A 13,911-nucleotide genomic window follows, 5' to 3' on the forward strand; every position below is an offset into this window, starting at 1 on the left:
TTCTAGAGTTTTGTATGGAGATGTACGAAATAAATCGCATACTCTTGGAGAAAAATTGGAACTATTGGAAAAGGGGGCGTGGCATCTTCCATACAAACCGAATTTTTCATACTGCCTATTTTGGACGTGTTCATGGTAGAGTTCTGGAACTTGGTATGGAGATATACGAAATCAATCGCATACTCATGAAAAAAGAGGGCATCTCTTGGAAAGGGGGGCGTGGCACCTCCCATATAAATCGAATTTTTATACTGCATATCTCTGAAAGTATTCATGGTACAGTACTGGAACTTCGTATGGAGATATATATATAGTTGATATCAAGCCCATACTCATGGAGAAAATTTGGGCTATTTGAAAAGGGGTGTGAGGCCTACAAACGTACCGACCTTTAGCTATCTTTGAATGAATTTTTTTATTCTTCTGTAGATGTGTTTGTGAGTGATCTCCTCCTAAATGGTTGTACGGATTTTAACGAAACTTTTTATGTATTTGAGTGGGTCTCTGGATGGTTTAGTTTCACAATTTAATCTGACAGTTGGCGCTGTAGTTGAGTTATTACTAAAAATCTTATTTATGATCCGATTTGGCTAATGTTTTAAATATGGATGCAATACTATTGCAAAAACGTGCTGTCAAGTGGTGCTGAAGTCGAGCTATTACTAACAAGTAAGAAAGTCTAAGTTCGGGCGGAGCCGAACATTAAATACCCGGCGCAAGTATTAAATATATGTTTTCCACCTTTCCGAAAGCTACCGCTACATGATAAGCCGGGGTGTATACATTTTAAGTAAATTAGCGTCCTTAAATTTCGAAATATTGCAGTTTCAAGCATATCTGAAATTTACCGTTATATGAAAAGCGGCCTCAATTTTAGTCCGATTTCAACAATTTTCAACGGTTTGCTTTTATGTGGCAAGCACAATAACCATACCGAGCTTGGTACAAATTGCTCTGATCATTTATGTATACATTTGTCTATATCTATCTCGATTCGTTTTGCCTGTTACAAACAACCGTTATGTGAACAAAGTTATAATACCCTTGTGCACAAGTGCGCTCGGGTATAAAAATAACATACCCAGTTCCCCGAAAAAAATTGCCCATTCCCCGGTTGCCACTTAAACCGAAATTCCCTGCAAATCGGGGAATTTCCCGCAAGTTGACAAGTTGAAGGCTGCAGCTGTGCTAATCACTTCGTACATGTCTTGGAAGCCACAATTTATGTGTACTTTAGAGTTTTTTCACATGCCGAAATTGTAACATTTTCCCCATTTTAATTGCGGGTATGTACACAGTATTTACCCTGTAGTCAAATAAACTAGTTGTAAACTATCTCACGACTAGTATGAACCGCATGCACAACTAGTCAGCCAACTATCTTTTTTCCATGCAAAAAACTGGTATTTTTAACATGGGGATGTTCTACGAGATGGCAATTGTCAGATTTCGGTGAGAATATACCAGTCTCATACTAGTTCAAAATAGACAGAAAAATACTAGTCTAATTATGGACCAAAACCACTACTTTGGGAGTCAAAAAATAAAATGAATTCATGAATATACAATAAAAAACTTTTAATTACACTTTAATATATTACACATTTTTTTAGCAGCTTTAGATTTGCCAATAATTAGTGTTAAATTTGTTGTGTATTAATTAAAAGCAAAAATAAATACATAGATATTTAAAACTTTCGAATATAAATTTAAATGCATTTTTCATTAAATGTTATTAAAAGTAAAAGTTTTCAGGTACAATAAATACTATATTTTTATCTTTTTTAATAATATTGAATATGCAAAAAAAAACATTTTATTTATTTTTCGGGCCAGTTTTCAAAATATCTTTTTGTTATTTTAGGAGCTTTTCCGGCCGGTAGTTAAAAAAATCAAAAACAAGTTTCCTTTTTTCCTCCTACGCGTTTCGGCGTTGTTTTTCGCCTTCTTCAGGGAGTCTGTTCTTATTTATTTGGAAAAGAAAACATAAAAAACACAACCATTAGATACAATGTTACATATTGCAGTATGGAAACAACACATATACACATATACAAATACAATTCTTCGACGGTAACACTTACATCTGTACATTTACATCACATTTGACACAATAATTATTTTAACATATTTAACTTTGACATCACTAATAAATAACTATAAATAAAAATATCACAGCCTAATGTTTATTATCGCTCATCTGCTCGTCGAATGTGTCCAATTGGAAAAAAGGAAACTTGTTTTTCCTTTTTTAAACTACCGGCCGGAAAAGCTCCTAAAATAACAAAAAAACATTTTAGTTAAAAATAAAATGAATACTTTCGATCATTTTTGAGTGAACTAAAATAAAAATAAAAGTAAACCAATTAAATTCATTAACTTTGCACATTTCAGTCCATTATTTTTAAAAATTTATAAAAGTAATAATTAATGTTTGAAATTTGAGATTTGGATAAGAATAAAATAAATAAATAATTCAAGCAGTTATTAAATATTCTTAATTTTTGTCCATAGTTTGGCTTGGTGATTGATAATAGAAATTAATCAAATAATTATATTAACCGTGTAATTAAAAAAAGTCAAAAATAATTGAAAATGATCAAAAATAACAAAATAATGATGTAATTAAAATTAATGAATCAACATTTTTTTTAAGTAGTTATTTATTAATCATGAAAAAGGTGGTAATATAGTTTTTTAAACATTAAACGGTTATCCAAAAAAACATGCTTTAATTAATAATCATTATGAATAATAATCATTATTTAACAGGACTGATATAATTGAATAATGTAACAATATTTTGTGTACTTTATTGTATTAAACTGTCGAAGTCAAATAAAACAGGACATGAATAAATCGTTTTGTACTTGGTACAAGTCTGGTAATTTTCGAACTAGTTCGGTTTCTGTCTGGAAATTCTAGCTGTAAACTAGTATTTTTTCTGACTAGTTTGGGATTTCACTGCAGGGTAACTATGCTACATGGGTTTATCGCCCGCACTTAACCAACCTGGAAAGACGCGTACAATATTACCTACAGTTGTACATAAATAAGTATGTAGGAATGCATTTAGTTCACCCAATGTACCGCTACTACTTACATACATATGTATAAATTGCCACTGAGCAAAACTACTTGAGAAAAAAGCATTAGTTTAATAGCACGTACACGTGATGGTTAGGTTAGGTTAGGTTGAAGTGGCTGCCAGTGACCCCACTAGCACACATAGGGCCTTGGTTGTGGGCCCGTTGTGATACCACGCGGATCGTTAGAACCCTCCTACTCAAACCATCGTGTGGATTTCGCGAAACCCAGAACTTGCCGTATGCCTACTTCGGCTATGTCGGTTAGGTCCTCAAAGAATCCTGAACCCATAAACTTTTGTCTTCTTCTACAAAGTGCGGGGCATCGCATAACAGGTGCCGCAAGGTTTCTGGCTCTTCTTCATTTCTGCAGCTTCTGCAGAAATCGTTATGGGGGATCCCTAACCTCTCCGCGTGCCTTCCGATAGCAACGTCGCCTGTTAGCAGACCCACAGCTGCGGCTAGGTCCCCTCTGCTCAGCATGAGGGGATCCTTCGACCGCTTTTGTCCCATTTTGGCCATGTAAGCTTCGTTTTGTTGCAAGTGGTGAGGCTATTCCACCTGTCCCTTGCTAGTTTAAGAGACAGATCCCTTAGAATGAGCTTGCAGGTAGCGAGCGGCATGCCTAATCCCTTCCAGGCCTGCGAAAGTGGAGCGGATGTGCCCTCTCTTGCAAGTTCGTCCGCCTTTTCGTTGCCTGGTATGTTCCGGTGCCCCGGAACCCATACCAAGTGAAGAGCAGACTGCTCAGCCATCTCGTTTAGAGATCTGCGACAGTCCGCTACGGTTTTTGAACTGCATGTGACCGAGTCGAGCGCTTTGAGTGCGGCCTGACTGTCTGAGTAGATGAAGATATCGTTATAAATGACTTCTCTTGTACGTAGGTGTTCAACCGCTTCCTGTATGGCAGCGACCTCAGCTTGAAAGACGCTGCAGTGGTTGGGTAAGCGAAAACATATTTCCAGCCCCAGTCGGGCCGAGAAGACCCCCCCTCCTACCTTGCCGTCTAGCTTAGAGCCATCGGTGTAGAGGTGGAGTGATCCATTGTCATCGGGAGCCCCTCCTGACCAGAATTTTCTATCTGGAATGGAAATCCTATACCTCTTTGTGAAGTTCAACCTTGGTGCACAGTAATCCGTGTCCGGTATATTTATGTCCTTTAAGATTGCGGTGTGGCCTTCCTGAGTGTCCCTCCAGCCTGGTAGTTCCCTCAACCTCAAGGCGGCACACCCCGCTGATTGCTTTCCAACAATTTCAATTGGTAAAATATCGAGGAGCACGCACATAGCCTCCGATGGAGTTGTGCGCAGGGCCCCACAGATGCAGAGCATCGCAGTTCTTTGCACCTTTTGGAGTGCTTCAGTTGTAGATTTCCTGTTGAGACTTGGCCACCATACCAAGACCCCATATAATAGAATCGGCCTAACAACTACCGTGTATAACCAATACATGATGCTAGGGGACAGCCCCCAGCTACGCCCAATCGCCCCCTTGCAACTGTAGAGGGCTACCGTCGCTTTTTTAACACGCTCTTGTATATTTTGCGCCCAGTTAAGCTTTTTGTCCAGGACTACGCCTAGATATTTTGCAGACTCCCCTAGCTTCAGAATCTTATTGCCTATGGCAGGGAGCTGAAGTGAGGGGATTTTGTACTTCCTGGTAAAGAGCACCAGGTCCGTTTTTTCTGGGTTAACACCCAGACCTTTTTCCTTGGTCCATCTCTCGATTAACCTTAGTCTGTCCTGCATAATGTCACAAAGAGTTTGTGGAAATTTTCCACTCACAACCACCGCAAGGTCGTCAGCATACGCTATGACCTTGGAGCCTCCCCCCCCTTCCAGGGTCTGCAATAATTCATTAATCGCCATGACCCAAAGAAGGGGGGAGAGGACCCCACCCTGCGGGGTTCCCCTGCAAACGTATCTGTCCAGCGACACGCCCGCCAGTTCCGCCCGCACGACCCTGCCAACTAGCAGCTGTCGTATAAGCGACACCAGCCGTGAGTCGATGTCCAGACCAGTTAGAGCTGATGTGATTGCTTCAGGTGTGATGTTGTTGAAAGCACCCTCAATGTCTAAGAATGCTATCAAGGTGTATTCCTTTATCGCAAGGGATTTCTCAATATGCGACACGATTTCGTGTAGCGCTGTTTCGGTGGACTTCCCCTTCATATAGGCATGCTGCGAAGCCATAAGCTTGTCTGCAACCGATTCCCTAAGAAAGGATTCAATCAGTCGCTCCAATATCTTGAGCTGGAAAGATGATAGACTGATAGGTCTAAAATCCTTGGCGCGAGTATGGGATGTTTTTCCCGCTTTAGGAATGAAGACAACCTTTGACCTTTGCCAGGTCTCCGGAATGTAGTTGAGAGTGAGGACTCCCTTAAAAATAACATACAGCCATTTTGAGCTTAGCTCCATAGATTGCTGTAGCTGAATCGGTGTAACACCATCTGGACCCGCAGATTTGTAAGGCTTGAAGGACCCTATTGCCCACATCAGTTTTTCTTTGGTGATGAGGTCTACCGTAACCGGTTGACCTCTATTTCTTATTGGCCCGTTCAATGGCTGCTCGGTGGCGCCTGGAAAGTGCGTGCTCAGAAGATGGTCCAGGGATTCCTCCCCAGTTTCCGTCCACGCTCCGTCGGATCTTAGCAAGCATCCCGGGGCGATACGAGGTGAACTAGAGAGAACCTTCCTGAGCCTAGAACCTTCTGATACGGATTCCATACCACTGCAAAAGTTCCTCCATGAGGATCTCTTGCTCTTCCTTAGTAGTTTCTTGTAATCTTTCAAGTTTAACTTATAGATTTCCCATTGCATATCGCCTCCCGAGGATTTTGCGAGATTGAAGGCTCTACGACAATTTTTGCGGGCCTCGTCAATCTCTGTACTCCACCAAGGTGGTTTCTTTTTGCCTCTCGGCTTTACCATGGGGCAGGCCTGATCCAGAGCCTTGCCATATGCCGCAGTAAAGCGATTTGCCAGCCTATCTAGGTCCCTAGAGTTCCCTGGAATTGCTAGTGTGGTTCTTGAGAGCCGCTTATCAAGCTCTTTTCTGTACTTATGCCAATCGGCTTTCTTTAGATTTCTTCTGGGAGGTACCTTGGACGGGACCCCATCTAAGTCGAATTGGATGAAGCGGTGATCAGAGAAGGAATGCTCATCAAGCACCCTCCAGTTCCTGATCATAACCTCCGCATCTTCTGAGACGAGGGTAACATCCAGGACCTCTCTTCTGCTCTTCGTTATGAAGGTAGTCTCGCTACCCCTATTGCTTATAACTAAGTTAGATTTTAGTATGAATTCAAAGAGTGACTCACCCCGTTCATTGACGTCTCCGCTTCCCCATGTGCTATGCTGTGCATTCGCATCACCTCCTAAAATCAGGGCCCCGTCCGGCCCTGTCATGTGCCAGATACATCGAGACAAGCCTTAATTGTCGTCCGTTCGCCTCCAGACTGATGGTGGTGGTGTCCTCGTCACTGAACTGAGGAAGAAACAATATTTTTAGTTTGGTACTTACAAGAATGCAGGCCCTTGGTTTACCTATGGTAGCTCCACTTATCAAAGTGTGCTCTGCCGACTTCAGCCCGCAAATTCTATGCCCTATCACCCAAGGCTCCTGGATGAGGGTGATGTCTGCTGCCCCTTTTGAGAGCTGGAGCAGCAGTGCAGCCGATGCTGCTTTGCTGTGGTGAAGATTAATCTGGAGGACGCGAACCATCTTGGCCGCACCTTCCCACCCCCTCCACCACTGCAGAGTTCGCCTCGTCGTCGTCTGACATCAGCTCCTCTTCTGTGTATTGCCGGAAGATATGGTTGACTCCCAGAGAGGATGTAGCTGATGCGCATCAGCTCTAGTGCCCCCTGGGGCTGCAAGCTGCAAGCCAGGTTTGCCTTCACTGGTGCCGGGAAAATCCCGTTTCGGTTCTCCAACCCTATTCCATTCCGCTTTTGTGGATGCGCGAGACCCCGGCATCGCCAGAGGCTTGCGGCCTCCACTGATGTTGGCCACATCGTGGACGTTCGGAAATTCCGTTTACTGCTAGAAACACAAATTAAAAAAAAAAAACAGAACTTTTGCAACGACTCGTATGAATAAAAAAGATTTTCCGTACGTTTCCAAGGCAGTTAAAAAATGCGTATAATTTTCGTCACGAAATTGATATCATAAATTTTGTGTTTCTAGTTCAGCTTTCGTCACTCGGAAATTTTACCTCAAAGGGGTGTTTTATTTGATATCAATTATTTTGGAGTAGCAAATTTAAAATCGACGGAAATTCATAACAATAATCTAAATGTCAAACAAATTGCTAAAAATATTATCTTAAGCTAAAATATGTATTCAAATCGATGTGTCCATTGAAACACATAATTTTTCGAATAGGGAATAAAGCGAAAAGAATGATCATATCCTTTGTATTCGAAAAAATAAAAAAAAATATGGGATATGATAGAAACCTATGAACTTGGTACCAACTATGGATACAACAAATAACTATATTCGTAAAGACATAGTTTCCGCTCCGCGCTGTTTACAGGCCGTTGCTCATGGTCGAAAAGGCCGAGCTTCCGATCCATGTTCCCGTAGTCATTACTTTGTATGTGAGGCAGGCGGAAAGTCCTAGTTTCCGCTCCGCGCTATAGACGAACTGTTGGGCGTGGTCGGAAAGGCCGAGTTTCCGATCCCTGCAATTGTCCTACGCGGTCGCGAAAGTATACGAAGCCGTTACAATTGTACTAAGCAGTCATAGATATTGTGTAATTTTTTCGTTCACGGTTACAGATATTAGTTTATTCAGTTAACTTGTTGAGCAAAGTTTTCTTTATTACAGAAAGCGATTCAGATGTGTCGAAGCAATCATAATGTCTGTCAAAATCTTGGCATAAACACCGAAAAGCATCATGCATTTCAAAGTTTGATTTACAAATACTCAACACAATAGGTTTAAAATGTCTCGTGGGTCTTGTAGGAATACAAAAATTTATCTTACTCTGTAAAAAGGGACTACTGACCATCCCGTTCATTAATTTAATTGAAAAAGAACACCAAGCATCTCTCTACGACTCTGAAGCGTTGGCAAATCTATAAGCTTCAGGTGATCCTTGTAGAGTGGGAGATTTTTAGACGAGTCCCAACATAAATTTTTGAGGGCAAATAACAGGAACTGTTTCTGCACTGATTCGAGCCTGTCACTATGAATTTGATAACTAGGATTCCATACTATAGATGCATACTCCAAAATCGGTCTAACTAGAGAGGTAAAGAGAACTTTAGTGACATAAGGATCGTTGAACTCCTTGGCCCAGCGCTTAAGAAAAGCCAACAATCCTCTAGCCCTAATCACGCAGGAGTTTATGTGAGACTTGAATTCTAGTTTCGGATCCATAGTTACACCTAGGTCAATGAAATTGGTCACTTGCTCAACATTGTGGTCAGATACAGGGATGAAAAATGGAAATTTCAGATTGTACCTAATATCACAAAATAAATGTACCTAAATGAGACAGATTGTACCTAAAAAAGTTACATCATTCATTTGTAGTTTTTTTATAAATTTTTTTAAAACATGAATACAAAAGATATATGTACTTTAAACATGATTAGGTTTTTCAACTGAGCCTATATCTATAGACTATAGTCTAATGGGAATCGGAAAAGCATTGTTTTTGTCTAATTTTGACTACTGAAAAATATTGGCGAAAAAGACAAAAAAACACACTTTGCGAAGTATACTTCTTTATCCAGCTTTTTATAAAACAACAGGAAGTCTGCTAATTTATCCGATTCCTTTTAATAGGTGCAGCAAATATAGAGAATGTAATCAATGTGCCGTAAGTAACTTCGAAAGCATTTTAAATATATTTCCAGAAATAAAAAAGCGAGTATGGGTCAAATAGCTGTAGTTCTCATCTAAAAATATGAAATTTGAAGACATCCTAGACACTGGACTGTATGGATGAATAAAGGCTGGTTTTCACAATGTAATATTTTGACAACAAAATTTGTTGACTTATGTTGACACAACTTTTTTTCCTTTATCCCTACCTTTATCGATGATATTATGGGCCAAAAACTTACAAGTAGCCGCCTTAGCAGCGCATGTACACGCCTGAAGGCCTATTCTGATCTAAATCAAACCAAAGACCATTTTTTAGTCCCATTTGACAATGAAGGCCTATTCTGATCTAAATCAAACCAAGGCCAGTTTTTAGTCCCATTTCACTCATTTGACCGCAAATGCCACTGAATTTGATTTAGTGAAATTAAGCGTTAAAATTAAAAAAAAAAAATTACGAAGTGCCTGCTCTAAATGCAATGTAAAATGTTTAAGATAATACATAATATGGTTTTTTTTATGTCTTCCTTTTGACCACTTTTCTCTAGAATTGTTTATTCTTCAAAATGAAAGCGAAACTTCTCCCGTACCTACAAGTAAATATATTAGCACGGTAAAGGAAAAAAAACTAATAATGCATCTGATCAAAAGATGATTGTACTTAAAATCTAGTGACTGTACCTAATGTACCTTTAAGTCATCAAACGTCGGAAAAAGGTACAATTGTACCTACTTTTTCATCCCTGCTCAGATATCACATACGAATTTGGCTAGAACGATTTTCTTGAGAAGGACATGAATTTACACCTTTTCAAATTGAGTGACATGGAATTTGCTTCACACCACTCGAAAATGCTGGTTAGGTCAGCTTGCAAATGCTCTCTATCTTCTGCAGTACTAATGCACTTAAAGAGCTTAACACCATCAGCGTACATTAAGCATTTCGAGTAAATCAACACCTTAGGAAGGTCATTTATAAATAAAATAAACAAGACGGGACCAAGATGGCTGCCCTGAGGTACGCCGGACGTGACATGTATTGGCCGGGAGGTACAATTTTTAAAAATTACTCTTTGTTTCCTATCCACTAAGTAAGAAGGCTTTCTTCTGAGAGAATAGGAGGGAAACCACTTCGATCAAGTTTATATATAAGGGTTGAATGAGATACCTTATCAAATGTNCTTATCAAATGTCGTGCTGAAATCAGTGTAAATCACGTCCGTTCGAAGATTGTTTTTAAACCCATTAGACACATAAGTAGTGAATTCAAGAAGATTGGATACAGTTGATTTACCTTTGCAAAAACCGTGTTGCGATAGATCAATAGCAGAAGTAATAGAGTGAGATAGTTCTTCCGTAACGATTGCCTCAAAAACTTTAGCAATAGCACAAAGCTTCGCAATTCCTCTATAGTTTACGATGTTAGTCCTACTTCCATTTTTATAAAGTGGCAAGATAAACGAATCCTTCCAGGAAGATGGGAAGACACCCTGTTTTAGGGAAGCATTAAAAATATTTGTCAGAGGCTTATNGATATCGATGGTATTCGGATGCAATCAAATGATGGCAGAAAGAATGGGTAGCTATATAGATTCGAATTTAGTTGGGAAGATGTAGAACTGGCAGAGTAGTTTGACTCGAAGAAACCAGCAAACATATCAGCAATAATATTTTCGTTCGTTTCGGCTATTGTGACGTTGGAAACTTCATCCACAAAAACTAAATCCAGACATTTACCTGAGTTATTACTAATAGAGTTGATCTGGTAAAGACTATCTGGAAAGATCGGTCAAAAATTTATTGAAGAGATCCCTTGAAACACCCCCAAGATTGAAGTCACCCAGGACAATAACAGTATCGGAGGGCTTCACCATGGCATGTAGAGAGAGCAGTAAGGAGGAGTGTTTTAAATAAACAGAAAGGCTCGAGTTAGGTGGTATATAAGCAGCAACAAGATAAACGCTAATAGAATGATATCTTATTCGAACGCAGAGGAATTCAACTTCATCGGTGTCAGTGAACTCAATTTCTTCAGAAGAAAGGTCAGTCTGGACAGCGATTAAGACGCCTCCACCTTTTTTATTTAAACGGTCGTTTCGAAACACTTCATACTTAGGACACAAAATTTCCGAGTTGAACACATTCGGCTTGAGCCAGGTTTCAGTAAACACCAGTACTTTGAAGTCAAAATCATAGGACTGCAAGTGTAACCTTGATAGCTTTGTGTTCAAACCTCTCACATTTTGGTAGTAAATGCGAATGGTGAGGTTACTTATTAGTTTTTTGATGCCGAGGTGGAAAGCGGAAGTTGAGCCAAATTTTGCCCTTGCGGTCTAGATCTAAATTCAAATTCGCGAATGAAGGCACCGCTTGGCCAAAAAGATGGGCAAAGCAGTATTCGGATATGTCTATTTTAAAAGAAGAAATGCTTCTTTCATACGAGAATCTGAACTTGCGTACATGCAACTCATTTGCTATCAGCCTGGAAGTTAAATACCCCTTCACATCATCGACAGTGGTATCTTTTGAAAACTTAGATACAAAAGACCGATTTTTTGGAAGGAACAACGATTAAATCCCTCGGGGCGGGGTTAACGTAATCGGAAATGGTTTCAGATGTGGTAGGGGGTTGCGGTACAGCTGTCGAATTACTGGAAGGATCAACGATGGCTCCGGATGTGGTAGGGGGTTCAGATGTAGTTGTAGAGTTTTTGGAAGGAGCAACGACTACTTCCATCGGAACGGTGTTGTTATGATTTTATATTTCTCATTATCAACTTGTATATTCTCAATATAAATTTTGCATTTCTCATCATGAAGTTGTATTTCCTCAATATGAATTTACGTTTCTCATTATCAATTTCTGATTTCTCAACATGAATTTACATTTTCTCATTATAAACTTGAAAAGGTGTAGAAACATTTGCTATATTAATGCTTTTATAAACGATACCTAAGCTTTACAATTGAGTTTCCTACAAATATGAAACGATTTACATTTATTGAGAGATAAGTTTGCTCCCGAAGAGTAAGATCAGTCAGAAATATAATTTAGAATATTTAATTTCATTTCATTTATTAAAAAAAAGGTGATTGGTACAATAAGATATACAATTTTTTATAGCACAATATGCAAATATTCAAATATGCTAAAAAGTGCAGAATTTTAGACTAAATTTAAATCATTTAACTTATATAAAATGTGTTTAATAATATTATAAGGAAAAATAAGTATAAAATATAGGATAAGCGATATTAATAGAATCAACGAAACAAATTACAGATGATGATTCAAATATTAATTTGGATGGTCAGTTTAAGTCAAATTTTTAGAAAAATAATTATAAATAACTTATCTTTAGTTGCTTTGGTTCATAATTTTCTTCGTAGCAGCCGGAATGGAATTCCAAATACGTATGGTCTTGTTGAACTCACATAATTAAAGTCTGGCATAACCAAATTATATAAAATATATAAATAAGTAGGTGTCTTTATCGATATCAGACGAAATAAGAATATGCAGCTTCTAGATTTTTGGTAGTCAACTATGTTACACACTAAGAGCCGAGTTCTCCAAGCAGAGATGTGATCATATCGCACGTTTAATAATATAACGAAGTATTTAAAAATTTCAACTATGTGGGAAAACGCAATCAAAGTTTTATCAACTCATACAGTTGCTATAGAAAAAGACAAATGGAATGAATCATATCTTCGCCATATTTGGGAAGTTTGGCTATCTGTTAGACTGGTCATATTCTACTTATCAAGCTTATTAATTTCATAACAAAATCTCCAAAAACGTAAATTTTATGTTACATCTCTATATTATTAAACGGGCGATATGTAATGGGGAACCTGTGGTGTAGGGTGAGATTCGAAAGCTCCTGCTTGTCTATTCTTGTATTACCCCCGTGTGCACCTTGTGTTGTCCAGCCCGGAGATTCAGCCAATGTCGTGGATATCCGATATAAGGGCAACTCCAAGAAGAGCCTACACCAGCAAGCCATACAAAAAAATTGTGCACACTCGCAGACCGACGGTTTACCAATTCTCAACACAAAAAAAAATGTTTTAACACCAGCAAAAAACCTAATCACGTGAAGTAGCAAAAAAAAAATAAATGTCTTCGGTGCACTTAAAATCATGGCAGTTATAAGCTTTTTTTTGTTAACTGCGCCGCGCCACGCCCTCCCTAGCCATTGCTTTCCTTTAAAGATGTCATTATAAATTAAACCCCGCAAATTCCAACAACAAACTAATAAATCGGCCATAATTAAAATTAATTTAGAACTCCATTTTGAATTCAACGTTTATTCACAAAAATTTCTTACTCCTGACTATTTTATAGGTTAATATAATTTCGATTATAGGTAAACGCCTTAAGGTTAAAACTATTGTTTAGCAAGTGAGAGAGAGAGAAAAAATATATAAATATAAAAAACACACTTTGCGAAGTGTACTTCTTTATCCAGCTTTTTATAAAACAACAGGAAGTCTGCTAATTTATCCGATTCCTTTTAATAGGTGCAGCAAATATAGAGAATGTAATCAATGTGCCGTAAGTAACTTCGAAAGCATTTTAAATATATTTCCAGAAATAAAAAAGCGAGTATTGGTCAAATAGCTGTAGTTCTCATCTAAAAATATGAAAATTGAAGACATCCTAGACACTGGACTGTATGGATGAATAAAGGCTGGTTTTCACAATGTAATATTTTGACAACAAAATTTGTTGACTTATTTTGACACAACTTTCTTTCCTTTATCCCTACCTTTATCGATGATATTATGGGCCAAAAACTTACAAGTAGCCGCCTTAGCAGCGCATGTACACGGCTGAAGGCCTATTCTGATCTAAATCAAACCAAAGACCATGTTTTAGTCCCATTTGACAATGAAGGCCTATTCTGATCTAAATCAAACCAAGGCCAGTTTTTAGTCCCATTTCACTCATTTGACCGCAAATGCCACTGAATTTGA

This window comes from Rhagoletis zephyria, unplaced genomic scaffold (assembly GCF_001687245.7).
Source record: "Rhagoletis zephyria isolate East Lansing unplaced genomic scaffold, Rhagoletis_zephyria_1.1 Rzeph_scaffold_05948, whole genome shotgun sequence".
In the NCBI taxonomy this organism is placed as follows: domain Eukaryota; kingdom Metazoa; phylum Arthropoda; class Insecta; order Diptera; family Tephritidae; genus Rhagoletis; species Rhagoletis zephyria.